This window comes from Glossina fuscipes, unplaced genomic scaffold (assembly GCF_014805625.2).
Source record: "Glossina fuscipes isolate IAEA_lab_2018 unplaced genomic scaffold, Yale_Gfus_2 121, whole genome shotgun sequence".
Classification (NCBI taxonomy): Eukaryota; Metazoa; Arthropoda; class Insecta; order Diptera; family Glossinidae; genus Glossina; species Glossina fuscipes.
The window spans coordinates 774112-788834 of NW_023998464.1; the positions used below are offsets into that span (position 1 = coordinate 774112).

Sequence of the window (14723 nt, forward strand, 5' to 3'; positions counted from 1 at the left end):
CATGAAACAGCATCGAATGGCTTGCTCCAGTCCCGTTGATATATCGAGTTTTCAAAATGGGACCACATTCACTATCGCTTTTCATTCGGCTAAGACCCGTCAGCTTGGGCTTCTTAATTCTTCGCCCTGGGAAAAAATCTGCATGTAGAACTAACCGACAAACCGAATATAATAAAACTGAAATATTACAATATACCTGTTGTTATAATAGTCTCGGGACCAGCCACTACGAACTACGAACTACCTTCGCATTTGTAGTAGACTTTGCCTTCTTAGGTAGTAGAACGTGTATAGCTGGATATTCGATGGCAGAGTATAACGTGGTGTTTTTGTAGATTTTTTAAATATAGCCGATAGATGTTTGATGTGTGAAACATTTTTCTTCGCGAGTTTAAATTTGGGCATGATTTGCACATAATTAGGCCAGGTCATGTACAACTTACAACCTAAAACAGATATGATGTACATTTACCAAAATAAATACCAAAAATTTTTGCCATTTTTCTCTATTGGATTGAGGTGTGTAAGTGTCGCTCTAAAGCGAATTAATTCTTTTTCTGAATTTTTAATTTGATTTTACTATTTATGTTTAATTAATTAAGCTTACACGTAAAATAATCAGAATAAAAAATGTGCAACGCAGTAATGCTAAAGAATTTATTTCGTCCGCTTTTTTTCTTTTCCATTTTATTGTGCAATTTACTCTCGAAGTCATCAACAATTGCCGCAATAACAGAAATATAACTTTTCGAAGATTTCTTCCATGCACAATGATGTAAAAAAAATTTGCTACAATAGGCTTTGATAATTGGGAAAGCAACAAATAAGAAAATCATATTCGCTTGTGACTGAATCTTATATTCATCACTGTTATTACGTAAAAGATTGAAAGAAGCAACAATATAAACTCGCATTCTCTACAATATTGTGTGGGCGTGGCTGATTTTTGCTAGAATAATTTTCTGCATATATATATCGTGTGCGTGTTGTAGTTGACGAACGACGCGCAAAAGGGGCGGAAAGCGATGTTGTTTTCAGTGTTGCTTGTATAGACGTGCGGCGTTGTAGGCGTGTTATTCGATCTGAATCTTTTGGAAATTTGTAAGCGATGGACGGTCGGTGGACGGACAAACAGACGGACATGCTTAGGTCGATTTCGAAATTTGAGACTGGCAAAGAATTTATATGCTTTATGAGGTTGTTGAAGCTTTCTTCTGCGCGTTATGAAGGTATTGAAAAAGTTAACCTTTGATATTCTTTAATTTTTGTACAGACAATACAGCACCGCCTACAGAATATACGTTCAAATTTTTTTACATTTACTTACTGTAGCTTGCAGATAATGAGGAAAAATCCAAATTTTTATTCAGTTCATTCATACTGTAGTCGTATCTTTCGACCGATTTGACTCAGTTTCAAGAACTTTGAATGTTTTTACCAAATTTGAAGTTGATAAGAATATATACATTAATAGGCTCCCCGAAATTTTACTTCTGGGCGTTGCAAACGTGTTCACCGAATCCTTCGGTGATGGATGAAGAAACCATTGCAAAGTTGTATACTGATATGTTAACCTCATTCTCCGCTGGGTGTGTCAGTTGCTAAACCTAACAAGCCTATTCATGGAAATCAATGAAGTTTACGATAGATAGGAATGTGATCATTCTATGGTTATCATTCTAGGCCCAACTGCAAGTTGGCAAACATTGTTCCTCGTCCTCCAAATCATTTCCTGTATTAAGTTTTAATCATGCCGCGGACTGCTGCATATATTTATCTTGGCTTATATTCCTATCGTATTACATAATTTTAATTTCTACTAAACGAGATTTACCCGGCAATTGAATACTTTAGTAGGATTACAAAGCTTTGCGTGTATTTCGCACGACAACTTTTATATCAAGCGTACCCAAACCGTACTCCGTCGTTCCATCCTTCCGTACCCATAACATTTCCCGCCTGGACGTACAGGGAACATCCCCCGAAAGGATGAATATTAAGAGACGATTAAATGAAATTAGAATCTAATTCTGATCAAGAATATATAGGTATCTACTTTTTGATGTTCTAAACGAAAAGAGGAAGTGAGTATAACCTTATCCTGCGTGCCAGTAGGTGTAAAAACAATTCATTTTGGTAACAAAAACTGCTTCATTCATATGGCGACAATTAGTCTGCATCCTTGAGTTATCGTAGATTATCTGCTTTTGCTTTGCTGTTAGATTGTTCGAAATGCGATAGTCGCGAATCGATTCTAAAACAGTGATGAAAGATAAACTGGCTCCTATTAAATTTTCATGTCTTCATTTAAGAAAACTTATTTCATAGAGACCAAACTATTGCAAATTACAAACAAAACAAACAAACAGGCAAACATTTTTAAAATTTCTGACAATTTGCAAAAGGCAACGAAAAGTATTTTTTGCACATTACTGTCATTACAAACTTATATATCGTTAGTTAAGCACGTCTATGGAAATTTTTTAACAAAGAACTTGCAGACGACAGACAGACAGTATATAAAAAATTTTCAAAAATATTTTATGTTTATATGAGATGCCATAAAACAAATTATCAAAATATTGCATACGTATTATGAAAGATGTTATGTTTATTGTAAAAAATTTAAGAATTTCACTCCGGAAATTTTAATTGATTGTCTACATGATCTGCTTTGTCTGGCTACTCATTGACGCTTTTCTGACGTCAGACTCTCAAGATTAAATAATAGTACTTCATAATTTATAAAATATATTGCTTTGCATATGTGGATTGGTGTGGTTCTTAAAAATGAATATTTTTCAAATTTATAATCATATTTAGCTCTCGAGTGCAAACGGTCCCGATTTTATTGTAGAAAATGAAAAATACAGTAGAGGCTTAAATATCCTTTCAAATGAGTGACAGGTAGTCTTTAGCATAATACAAAAATTTCGAAAGTATTTGAATTCCCAACTGTCTCTTGATCGAACGATCAATCCATTTTTGTTGCGAATTTTTCGAAAGTTCTGATGTATGCTTTTAGCAAAAATTTAGATCAGTATCTGCTGTAGACGGTAAGTTCTATTTTTTTATGTGCAAATTTTTTAGAGGATGATCTTCATTTTTACATTTGCCGCTTGGTGATCGGTGGATCGGTTTGTACGGCAAACATTTGTATAAAAATTCCAACATGTGAGAATAAGCATACATGTTTACACTTCTCAATAATTGAACATGTGAATGTTTAAGATTGCCACGGTGAAGTTTTGATTTTCAAAAACAAAGCCAAGTTTAAATCGGCTTGGAGTCTAACTCTGATTAGGGTCATATATAGTCTTGGATATTTGCAGAGCGTAAGCTTGCACGGTATGAACGCGCTGACAATGCTTAGCCCCATTTTTCTGCTATGGATATGGAGTCTAACTAGAAATTGTTATTGGACTTCGCAGCGATTTGTAAAAAATATAGATAAAATGCAAGATGATATGTTTCCCAATATTTATTGAGAAATTCATTGACTTCGGAACAGGTGTTTGAGTCGCAATTTTCACGGCAGAAACGAATAAATTATTTGCGTATTGCTAATTTTCAGATATGCTCCTTTCTCACAAGCCCGTTGCACTTTTCCCATCCCTGAGTGCAACTGTCACTTTGGTCGAAGTAAAAACAAATCCAAAACGTGTTGTTCCTTCTTCTCAAAGCCCAATTGCACTCAAATCGTTTAAAAAATGTCGCAATGTTGTCCTTTTTTTAGTTGACCTTGCACTACCCTTTTCGTCAAACTCCATTTTCGATTCAATAGGTTTCACGCTACGGCACTCCGTTGTCATCTATCAGGAAGAACCTTTTACTTAATATATTGTGTTAAGAAGCAAACCATCAGCATCGCGCTATGAAGCACGCATACATGCACGCCTAATACATAAAACAATTCTTAACAAAATCTTTCGCAGAGAAACGCACATAAAAACAACAACGAGCGGGTGTGATAGGATAATGCAAGAAATATGCCTTAAATAGAGCGGTAGGCTTATTATAATTTTAAGAATTGACATTCCCTTGCCGTTAAATACCAAAGCAAAAAACACGACAAGTATCTACCAGAAATTATGAAATCAAAGCCGATTACTATGAATGGGTTTATTTTTAAGCTAAAAAAAGACCGTACAGAAAAACCCCGAAAATTTTCAAAGTTTCCATTACAATACGAACAGGTTTTCGCTTCTACTTAAAGAGCAAAGGCAAGTAAGTCTATTCGTCGTAGCGTAAAGCGAATGTCTGTCATTTTGCTAAATAAAAGCTTACTTCTAATAGTCATCTGACGGTATTAAAAGCAGTTAACAAATATTAGAAGCATTCGCAAGTTTTATAAAAGTTCATTTCTATAAGCTCCACAGAAACGCTTTTTCCTCGTTTATATTAACAGATTTTGTTGCATTTGACATACATAAGCGAGTTTATTTATAAGTTTTTAGTTAGACCGGTATTTTTATAAACATTATCGAAATATAACACAGTCTATGACAGCAGAGTAGAAAGAGGAGGCAGACATTTTATAAAGTACAGACGCTTGAAGCGATTTATTCATCTCTGTTTATCAAGCCAACCTCCTTTCCATTCGTTGACATCACTCGAATACCTGCACTTCTACTTTCCATGTGTTCATTCGTTCGTTCGTTCGAATACTTCGGCGTCTGCCAGCTTGTAATCGGATCCCTCTACATATCTATTGCTCTGTATGTCCGCAAGTCCGGCTGTACGTCTGTCTGCCTTTCAACCTATTTAAGGCAGTTTAAAAGTAAATCTAAACCTGCATCTACTGCGGTCGAAATTTGAATGCAATCACAAAATCACGATAATTTCAACATGCTTGATACCTGTCTTTAAAGACATTCATCTGAAACGTAATATAGAGAAGCAGGACAATTCGATTATGACTCGGATTGTTAATAAACTATTTCAAATTTATTTACTCGCTTGGAGTTGTGGCCAAGCACGATTTTCCCCAAAGCGATTGCATCTTCGTTATCTATTGGTTATAGTTTGTCGCAAATGCTTGTAGCGCATACGCAATGGATGCTCTTTAGAAGTGTAATTATTTATTAGCATCGAATTACCTCTGTTCCGGCTTTTAACTGTCATTGTTTTCTATTTAGTCGGCTTTGGTGCAAAAGCATCTAAGATTTGAGAAATTTGAGAATTATTGGAAAAAATACACGAAAGCTTTTGCGTAACGCTTTAAATACAGTGAGTCTCATTAGTATTGAATTTTTTTGCTCGGCAAAAAGTAAACAGTTGTTAAACCTAGCCCTATGTCCAAACGTAAGAATTTATGTTACTATTTTGTACTACTAGGGAATACATATTAAAAAATTGAAAATAAAACAAACAAAACATTATTGCAGGGGACATAAAAATTAAATAACTTTAAGAACCCAAAAAATGGGTGCAAAGAAAAAACAGCATATTACTAGTTAGTAGTATTTGGTGGGGTTTACTTTTTGTCCAAAGACATCATCTAAACGTTTTGACATACTTTGTATAAGTTTTATTGCAAAGGAAGCATGGATCTTCGTTTATTCCTCGTGTACTCTATTTTTTAGATCTTGGATGGAAGAGATTGAGGGTTCTCGTACAGGGCGTGATTCATCCCACATATTTTTGATGGCATTCACGCCTGGTAATTGAGAAAGAGGATGAAGCACTTGGGGGCAGTTATGTAAGGGCCATTCTTAATTAAGAGGGACTTGTACCTAAGGTGGTTATCTTGGTAGAATTTGAATGTCTCCAAAATACCAAATTGGTCAACTCTTTCTTTCAAATTTCCCTTCAATATCGTTAAAATGGTCATCAATAGCCTACAGTGCCATTCTTAAAGACCATTGGTCGAATACATACCAAACTGAAACATGACCATTGCTATCCACACCGTAAGCCGTTTTTGCAACAACGTAGTAGGAAACTAAGACTAGAATTTGTCAGGGAAAATGTCCAATCCTTAGTGGGACCACGTCATATTTGCTCTCATCAGCAAATGTTAATTTTCATTAATATGCAAATTTTTTTGTTCGTATCCTTCCTGATATCAAAAAAAACCCCAATATTAATGACGTTGTTTTTCGAGTTGTGGAAGTTATTAATTTTTTTGGCTGTTTTAATATTTATACCCTACTAATACAAAATAGTAAAATAAATTTTTGTAATTAGACAGTGGACTAGATTTAACAAGTGTTTATTTTTTTCGGGTGAAAAAACTCAATCACTGTATATAAAAAGGAGACGAGAAAGTAAATCTCAAATAATGGTAAACATGACGGATATGTTTTAAAGTGCTTTTATGAACTACGACGCTACAATCGATGTAAGTCGGATGTAGTGGTGGCTTTCTTATTGTTTAATATTTGACATTTAAATTTATGAGTAATATGAGTTATATACTATTTACGAAATAAGTAAGTAACTAAGACTATCGACAGCAAGATAATATTAAAAAATTTTACATATTATATTTATCACTTAAAGCTTTCGCGCTCGTAATTGGCAAGAGATATAAATTTTGATGTATGCGCGTCGTTTGTGTAGCAGGGTTAATTTGCGCCTCGCTGCTTCGAAACCGCGCCATTTACTTAAGTTAGAGTATAATAAAAAATTGTATATAAATTAAACTTAGATGTAATATAAACCAAGGCAACAGTGCACAGTGTTGTATAGCAACCTGGTTTATGTTATATCGAAGTCGTTTTAACGGGGCTTTGAAATAATATAAATCAACAGCCGTGTTATATTGAAGCGTAATCATAAGCAACATTTTATGATACCCTAAAGTTCAAGCATTGCATGTATATATGAAAAAGTAAGTTAAAAAAATGGAAGATAAAAATTGAAAATATATTCAAAAATTAATAATGACGAACACAAAATTAATTTTCATCAAAAATCATCGCTAATCAAATTTTTTTTTGTTGTTTGCAGTTTCCCTGTTGACGACAAGATAAAAATAAAAGCAGAAAAGAATTGAAAAAGAATTGAACGGAGCGCATATTCGGCTTTTGAAAATCATGTTTTTTTAAAACCGTGTTACAATATTCGTAAATTTTGTACCGTTTAGTGTTGAAACCGGGCTTGACAAATACCGCGTTACATGAGAGACGCCTGTATATTATTTACAGTTTACGTTGTAAATCGAAAATAATCTAAGAATTATAGACATTGAAAAAATCGAAGTAAGAATTGTGAGAAATTTTTATTAGGTTTACACAGAACTTTGAGACTAATCGCAGTTCCTCTCAAAATTCGGTTTGCATTTTCAGCAGCTAAGACTATCGGATTTGTTTAAAAAAAAAAAAATTTATACAAAAATATAGTTCAAATGTTGACTTGTTTCTTGCTTGAGAATTGTTCACAGACTTAATTGATTAAAATATGCTCAGAGTAATAATTATGACGGCTCATCATTAAATACCACATACCTTTTCACTTAATACAATTACTCAAAATAAACAGTTATGTGGGAAGTGGCCGAAAAGGAGGTCCGACCTGAAGCATTTTCAATAGCATTCGTCCTTGGACCAACCCCTTGGTCCAACACTTTGGGCCGTTATCCCAATTGTTTTAATATACCTCAAGAATTGAGGCCTTTAGGTTGAACACAAGAAAACAAAACGGACAGACTGCCAAACAAGGTTAGATCAATGCTGGCAATGATCCTACAGCGGTCGGTGTAATAATATATATTGTTTATGTTGTTGTTATTTTAATTATAATTTACTTAGGCTAAAAAAATAAATTTTTGAGTTAAAGTAAGATGAACCTAGCAGCTACGACTATCGGTTTTATTTAAAAGAAAGTAAACAAAGTCTCTATTCAAAAATAGGAGTTCAAATTTTGATTCATTTCTTGTCTGATATCTAAGCAACTTCCGATGAAGCTAGGTAGAATCTATTGTCCATATTTACCGACTATATATCAACGAAACACACGAACTCTTGTTTTCAACATATAGATAAAGTGCATGTTACATTCAACTGTTTTTCTTAGGCTCCGAAATCTAGAGTCAAAAAATGCATATTCGACATGCAATGCTTTGGGAATTTAAACAAAGTGATAGTCTTAAGGCAACAGATGAAAGAATATGCAGGCAATCAGAAATTGGTTTGTAAACTGCCGTTGTGGAAATGCGACCTTAAAAGCCGGGATGTTCTGCCGACTTTGACGTCAACTTTTTAAAGGCATTATTGGAGCTACTTTTGATGAAGTTTAGTATGCAGACATACTATGGCCCAAGGACGAACGCTATTGAAAATGGGTCGGATACATCCGCTTTTTCGAACACTCCCCATATAATGCCTGATTCTGAAAAGTACCTATATGAAAAAAATTGCAATTCTCCAAATTTCTCAGCAAAAATGGCTAAGTAGTAGTATTTCGGCAATCTAAATTGGTTTTGAACTCTCTCATATAACTAACTCAAGGACTAATTGCTAATTTTTTTTGTGATGATAATTTTTTCATGATAGTAATTAGACAAAAAAGACTAACTTAGACTAAGTGGACCTAATTTGAACCGCATGGGTCTATTTCTTGGCCCAACTCCTTATAGTGTGGTTCATGAAGAGTAAGCTCCTCGGAGGAACGGTTAATTTTTAATATTTTATGATGAAAATTAAATCATTGCAGAGTTTCAGCAAAAAAATTAATGGTAAATCATTTGGATCACATAGAACCACTTTTTTGGACTCCAGCACTATCACGAAAAGCAAAAGAGAGAAAATCTGACCTTTCAATATGCAGCCTTTCGTGGAAATTATGGATTTGCATGAAAATACGTACACGTACTTTTTCGTGTATTAATGCCAAAACGAGTGAGTAAGTGTACTAAGCGAAGTGGTGTAGGGAATGTGAAGGTCGGTGTTGCCCGACTATAATGTTCTAGTTTTCGTTAAGAATAATTATATATATTGTCAGCAAACTGACTGATCTGATTGGTTCAATAAAAGTACGTTTTTAAATAAGATATAAAGTAAGATATAAATAACATCCAGAAGCATTTGAGATAGACACGCCTTTTATTATGCTGATTTCTATCCGTTTACCCGTCTCGTATAATTGTGTCCAACTTTTAAGTCGTAATTATTCGAATTTGGAGTACTGACGTGTTTTGGCCGAAGGACGAACGGTCCTAGAAATGGTTCGGATTGGACCACTTGTTCACCGGTCACCGTTGTAGGGTATTTTAAGGTGGACCGCGGCTCATTATATTATTTTTACTTATGTTTAATATATGCAACTCCTTTATTACTCCACCGAATTATATGATGCTTAGTAATCACTTGTTTAAAAGTAATAAGAAATAAATTACGTACGGAATGGCCAAATTCTTTACTCAAATCTTGCGGACTATTTACGCGGCCTTATATAAGTTCTTTTGGTAATTCTCTGTGGAGAATTTCCAATAAACTATTTTTGAGTTAAGAAAAAATCTAGGACTCACAATGACAATTTCCGATTAAAATATCTAAATATGTGAGGTTATATTTTATTAAAAGGGAAATATTCATCAGCGCGCGGTTTATGGTTCCCAATATCGAGTAATTGGTAGAGAGTTTAAGCTGCCGCTAGAGTACGCATTTTTCTTGCTGCCGATCAAGTTTACTCGATATCGAGAACCATAAACCCAGCTTCTTCTAATTGCCGATAGATGTATGGGCCAAATTGGTTGATGGGGACATGTGTTTGTTTGGATTTTTTATGAAAATGCGGCCAAGTTGCATATACCAATACTGTTCCAGTCCTACGTCGCTTGTACGGGATTACTTATTCGAATTTGATACTTTGTGGGAACGGGAAAGGCAATATAAAATTTTAGATCCAATTTGCTTTCGCAGCCAAAGTTTTGTAGTCACAAGTGCAAATTCAGCAGGCAGGCAGACAGAGGTCTTCATCTTGAATATGTAGATGTATGCGTATCTATACCTATATATATCTATGTTCTTAAATGGCGTTTATCGGACTTCCTCATTGCCCGTAACCATTTCAGATATATGAATATGGAAGAAGAATTCGAAATATTTCCCTCATTCGAACTATGAAGGTTTGTAGCCCAGAATGCAAATTTCTCTTTCTCTTTCATTTTGCAATAATTTTTAAAGACTAGCGAAAGATTTGAAAAACCCGTGGTGTAAAGGAATTCGCTCTGATTATTTTCAATGAAAGAGGGCGACGTATTGTATGCATTTTTAATGAATGTGCAAAGCTTCCTTTCTAAACATATAAAGTTTATTTATTCATGAACATAGATGTAATTGTAAAGCATAATCAGTGTCACAATAATAAGTTGCGGTTTACTTTATTGTAATTGTTACTATATTTGATTTCATTTGTTTAGCATACAATTTCAAAAAGCAATGAATGTCATCATGTAGACAAAATGGTATGCAGTTGTTTACAAAAAAACAGGTACTGGGTTGTTCTTGTTGCTGTTGTTATTATTATGTACGACCGTATGTATGATTTCATTTACGCAAACTTTTAATATAATTTACATATTTTATATAAATTTATATCAGAGTTCGTAAAATGTTCTCGGTAAAAAGTTATAAATTATCTGTGTAACAAGTAAGAAAGTTACGTTCGTCTTGAGATGAACTTTTGTTCGTATAATATATGCGACTACTTTATATTCTACGCCAAAAAATTGTGTTTAGTTACTTGAGTGTGCTTGAGTCGATCGATCAAGATCGTTTTTTAGAAGGAATTGAGATAAATCCACCTTTAATTTTGGTTTGGATATGACCCATTTTTCGAGCGCTTTCCATGTAAAGCCTTGTTTTAAAAATAACTATATTAAATAAAGTGATGTAAGGTATTTAATGAGTGTGAATCGTAGCGCACTATAGGGTTTTTACTTCCTTTTACTTCCTTGATCTGAGGTGTTTTGTTCCCTTTGAAAAGTTATTTTGAAAACACTTAAAACGTAACATCTACCCGATTGTATTCGATTACCGCTTTGCCTTTCTCTTCATTAGCTTATTGAATAAATTAAGAGTAACGTTAAGTGCGCTTTATTTTATTGCTTTAACTTGACAATTTTTTTACGGTTTTCTTTAAATGGTGGCTTTTTTTTTTTTTTTTTTTTGCTTGGATAGATTACAAACAATTTCCCCTTAATTGCGATCACCCACATAGAATGAGAATATAATAAGTCAATCTCCCCGTTTATAATGTATATATAAGAAGTGTAATGGAATTTTTTACAATTTTATTGAACGGTATAAAAAGATGTACATATCGTTATTCAGTATTGAAAGCTGATTGAGAATAGTAGCATATGTTTTGAAATTTTTTATTTTTTTTGTGAACCTGTGTGATTTCTGATAACTAACAAAGTGCATTCGTTCGTTCCTTAATAATTAATGCGTTAATTGGTTAATAATTTCGAATTAATTTTTATTTTTTTGTAAAACATTTCGTATCTTCGAGGAAGCAAACAGATCAAGGCTAAGATAACCAACAGTCACCAACTGAAAACAGATACTTCTACCAGGGGAATCACACAATTAGTAAGTAAGTGTTTGTCATGTGACAAAATTTGTGTGTACACACTTTGCTTATTGTCATCAGTTCGGTTATAAGAGATTCGCAATGCAATGTTGCCTTTTAGTTTTTATTCACAGACTTATAAATGATGCAATCTAAAAAATGTTGCGCCTCTATCAGTATCAAAATATGTTTGTTCAATAATCATTCTCAGCTTTCTAATTTAAATTGAATTTTATTCATAATTAATTTTTAAGAGCTAAGTATTCAAAGTTCGTTATAAGACTAATTTCGTTTTTTGTTTTGTTTTATTTTTTGTTGTTGTGTATGTGTTTTATTATTCCAAGCAGTGTAGTATGTTTATATGAGTATATGAAACGTGTTGGATTTTTTTTTTTTCAAAATAGATGATTTAATCTTATAAAAAATTAAAATACAGGCCGGTTAAAACGTATTCAAACTGGTTACATCTAATTATATCTGGATTTAAATGTTTCCATATTTTTGTATTTTATCTACTCTGTAATTTTTGTTAGTAGATTTGCATTCACTTCTCTAATGTTATTCATACACCGGGGCCGTCGTCGAAGGGAGGGCGTAGGTTAGAATTTTCTTTTTGCTGATAACAGATAAAGTAGCTCTCTCATCAGTGTTAGATTTCAGGTAGTCTTGGTTATGCATGTTATTTTCATCGTCAATTCGCTGATCTTTTTAAATATATTACGATAGCAATAATTGCTGAAAGCAGAGGCTTGTCATGAATTGAGTTCTTAGTGAAGGAGGACAGATGACATTTGGAAATGGATATGAAATTGAAATTTATTAAAGTTCTTTAAGAGAACTGTATAAAGATTCGGTATGAAAATGCTCTCCATTGTAACTGAAGACTCTATGATTACCTGAAGCTTATTGTGACTTTTAAAGAGAAGCGCCTTCAAGATTCGCTATAAGCTGAATATAGTTTTCACATCTTTTGTACCCCTGTACACAGCCTAGACTACAAGGATGTGTTAAGTTTATGCGGTTGTATGCACCACACAGAAGGACGTGATCTTTAAGTCTTTATTTGTCCGTCTGTATGTTTCGTTTTCTTTTTGATATATTTTGAGGAAATTTGGTACACAGACAGGTTCGGTACAAAACTGAAAATATTCGAATCGGATCAAGAAAATGTTCGAATCGGATCTCTTCTTGGACGACTTCCCATATAATGCACCATTTTGAAAGATCGTTATAAGAATACCTGTAAAGTGTTATAGAGTAGTTAATCGTAGGCCGTAGCCCATTATATTGTTCTTACTGTTTTATTACTAATCTTTATTCAATAAAATCTAGAAGCTTGTTAAATGATTTGAAAAAAAAGCACTTAAGTTTCAAAAATTTAATTTACATCTTTTTCCGGGTGCTGGATGAGCACAAAATACTATATTTTTAAAGTAAATACTTAAGGAATTGCGATAATTTGTATAACAACACAAGGTGAAAATTATCTAATGTATTGATATGATAACATACGTCATACCATTTACCATGATTAACTTAAAAAAAAAAAACACTCACAATAACGAAGGCGTTAAAAGGGTGCGTACGAATGCAATGAAAGGCAGCAAGTAGAAATGAAGAGGAAAACAATGGTAACAATTGATAATTGTGAGCTTGTCCATCGTTTCATCTGTACACGATTCACATTTCTCATGGTCGTTTTAACTTTTCAATTAACTTAACTTTTTAATTAACATACACAGGTGTTTCTCTCCGATCTAGAATTTGATCTGAAGCTATTCATCAAGAATATATACTTTAGATTTAAGCTCTTAGCTCAGATCGTGTACACCTAATGGCTTTTAACGAAGGGCTGGAGACCTTAATGGACCCATCGACGCGCTGGGATTACTATAGGGATCTGTTAGGATTATACTCCGTGCTAAAAATCGTCGGTGAAGGCATAATACATAATGGAAGAGAACAAAGGATATGCTGAGGTGCATATACGGCTATGTGAAACTTTCAGTCTGTAGTGACATGCGGTAAAATGTAGAGAAAGAGGAAAGAAGGATAGGGAGCAGAACGGTATACAAAGTTACGAGAGAACGAACAATTAGGTTGAAAACATATTTCAAATATTCAGTCCTATCGTACACTACGTAATCTATGAACGCCTTGCTAGTTAAATCGGTTGCAATTGATGGGGTCCTAACTTCATATATAGCTGCATATAAAGCAAATTTTCGCTGATAATAAGTATTAATAGAAGTAAATGACAGCATTTTTACTTTATTTCCGAAGTAAATCCAACCTCTAACGTAAACCGTAATAAAACTTAGCTGAAACACTTTTTAACGAAGCAATTAAAATGAACTACATATAAAAACTGCTTTCTTTCCCAATCAAATACACGATATAAAAAAAAGTAAACAAACAATTTTATCACCTTTTCTCCAGTTTTGCTTTTATGTCAATACGGATTTAATCGATTTGGATAAGAGGGGCATTCAAACAGAAACCCTTCTCATGCTTCTTCATTCCTAACGAAATGTAAAATTGACTCTATTATCTTTGTCTAAGCACAAAAGTATTTCAAAGCCAAACACAAGCAGCCTTAACTAATCTTTAATGATAAGAGTAACATTTCTGTCTCATTCAAGCAAAATTAGAAAAAAAAATTTTCTTTTTTAATTCTAAATATAATTACAATAAAAATATCTTAATTAAATTTAAAAACAGATTAGATATAAAACTTGATACTTGACAAAAAATTTTTATAATAACCTGTTAATTCAAAGGCTAATGCCCCAATAAAGTATTTTCAAGCATTTAAAAGTCGATTATTGCGATCCTATTATCAATAACACTATTGTACGTATTTATTAACATGAGAGCCAAGCTATAGTAAAACTTTAGTATTAAGGCTATTATACACAAACTCACGGGGAACTTCGAATGAATTACCTATAGAAGTGATAAAGTATTGTTTAAACGTAGTTAAGTCAGTGCATTAACTTTATTCAATTAGCAGAAAACTATTATTCGATAGTAACACAGGCATTAAATTATTGTTATATAACTTTCCATGGTTGGGCGTGGGCGAGAGACAGAGAAGGGAGAAAGGTAGATAGATGGATGGGCAGATAGATAGATAGATAGATAGGTAGATAGATAGAGAGAGAGAGAGAGAGAGAGAGAGAGAGAGAGAGAGAGAGAGAGGG

At 33.5% G+C, this 14723-nt stretch overlaps 1 protein-coding gene across 1 annotated transcript in view; it reads left to right on the forward strand.

Moving 5' to 3' along the window:
- The first annotated feature begins 11348 nt into the window (after positions 1-11348).
- The window catches only part of LOC119640436, a 26292-nt gene continuing 22917 nt past the window's right edge, over positions 11349-14723 (forward strand). Inside the window, exon 1 of the mRNA XM_038038491.1 lies at positions 11349-11540. The gene's annotated coding sequence lies outside the window, so the exon portion shown is untranslated. The remainder of the gene's footprint in view (positions 11541-14723) is intronic.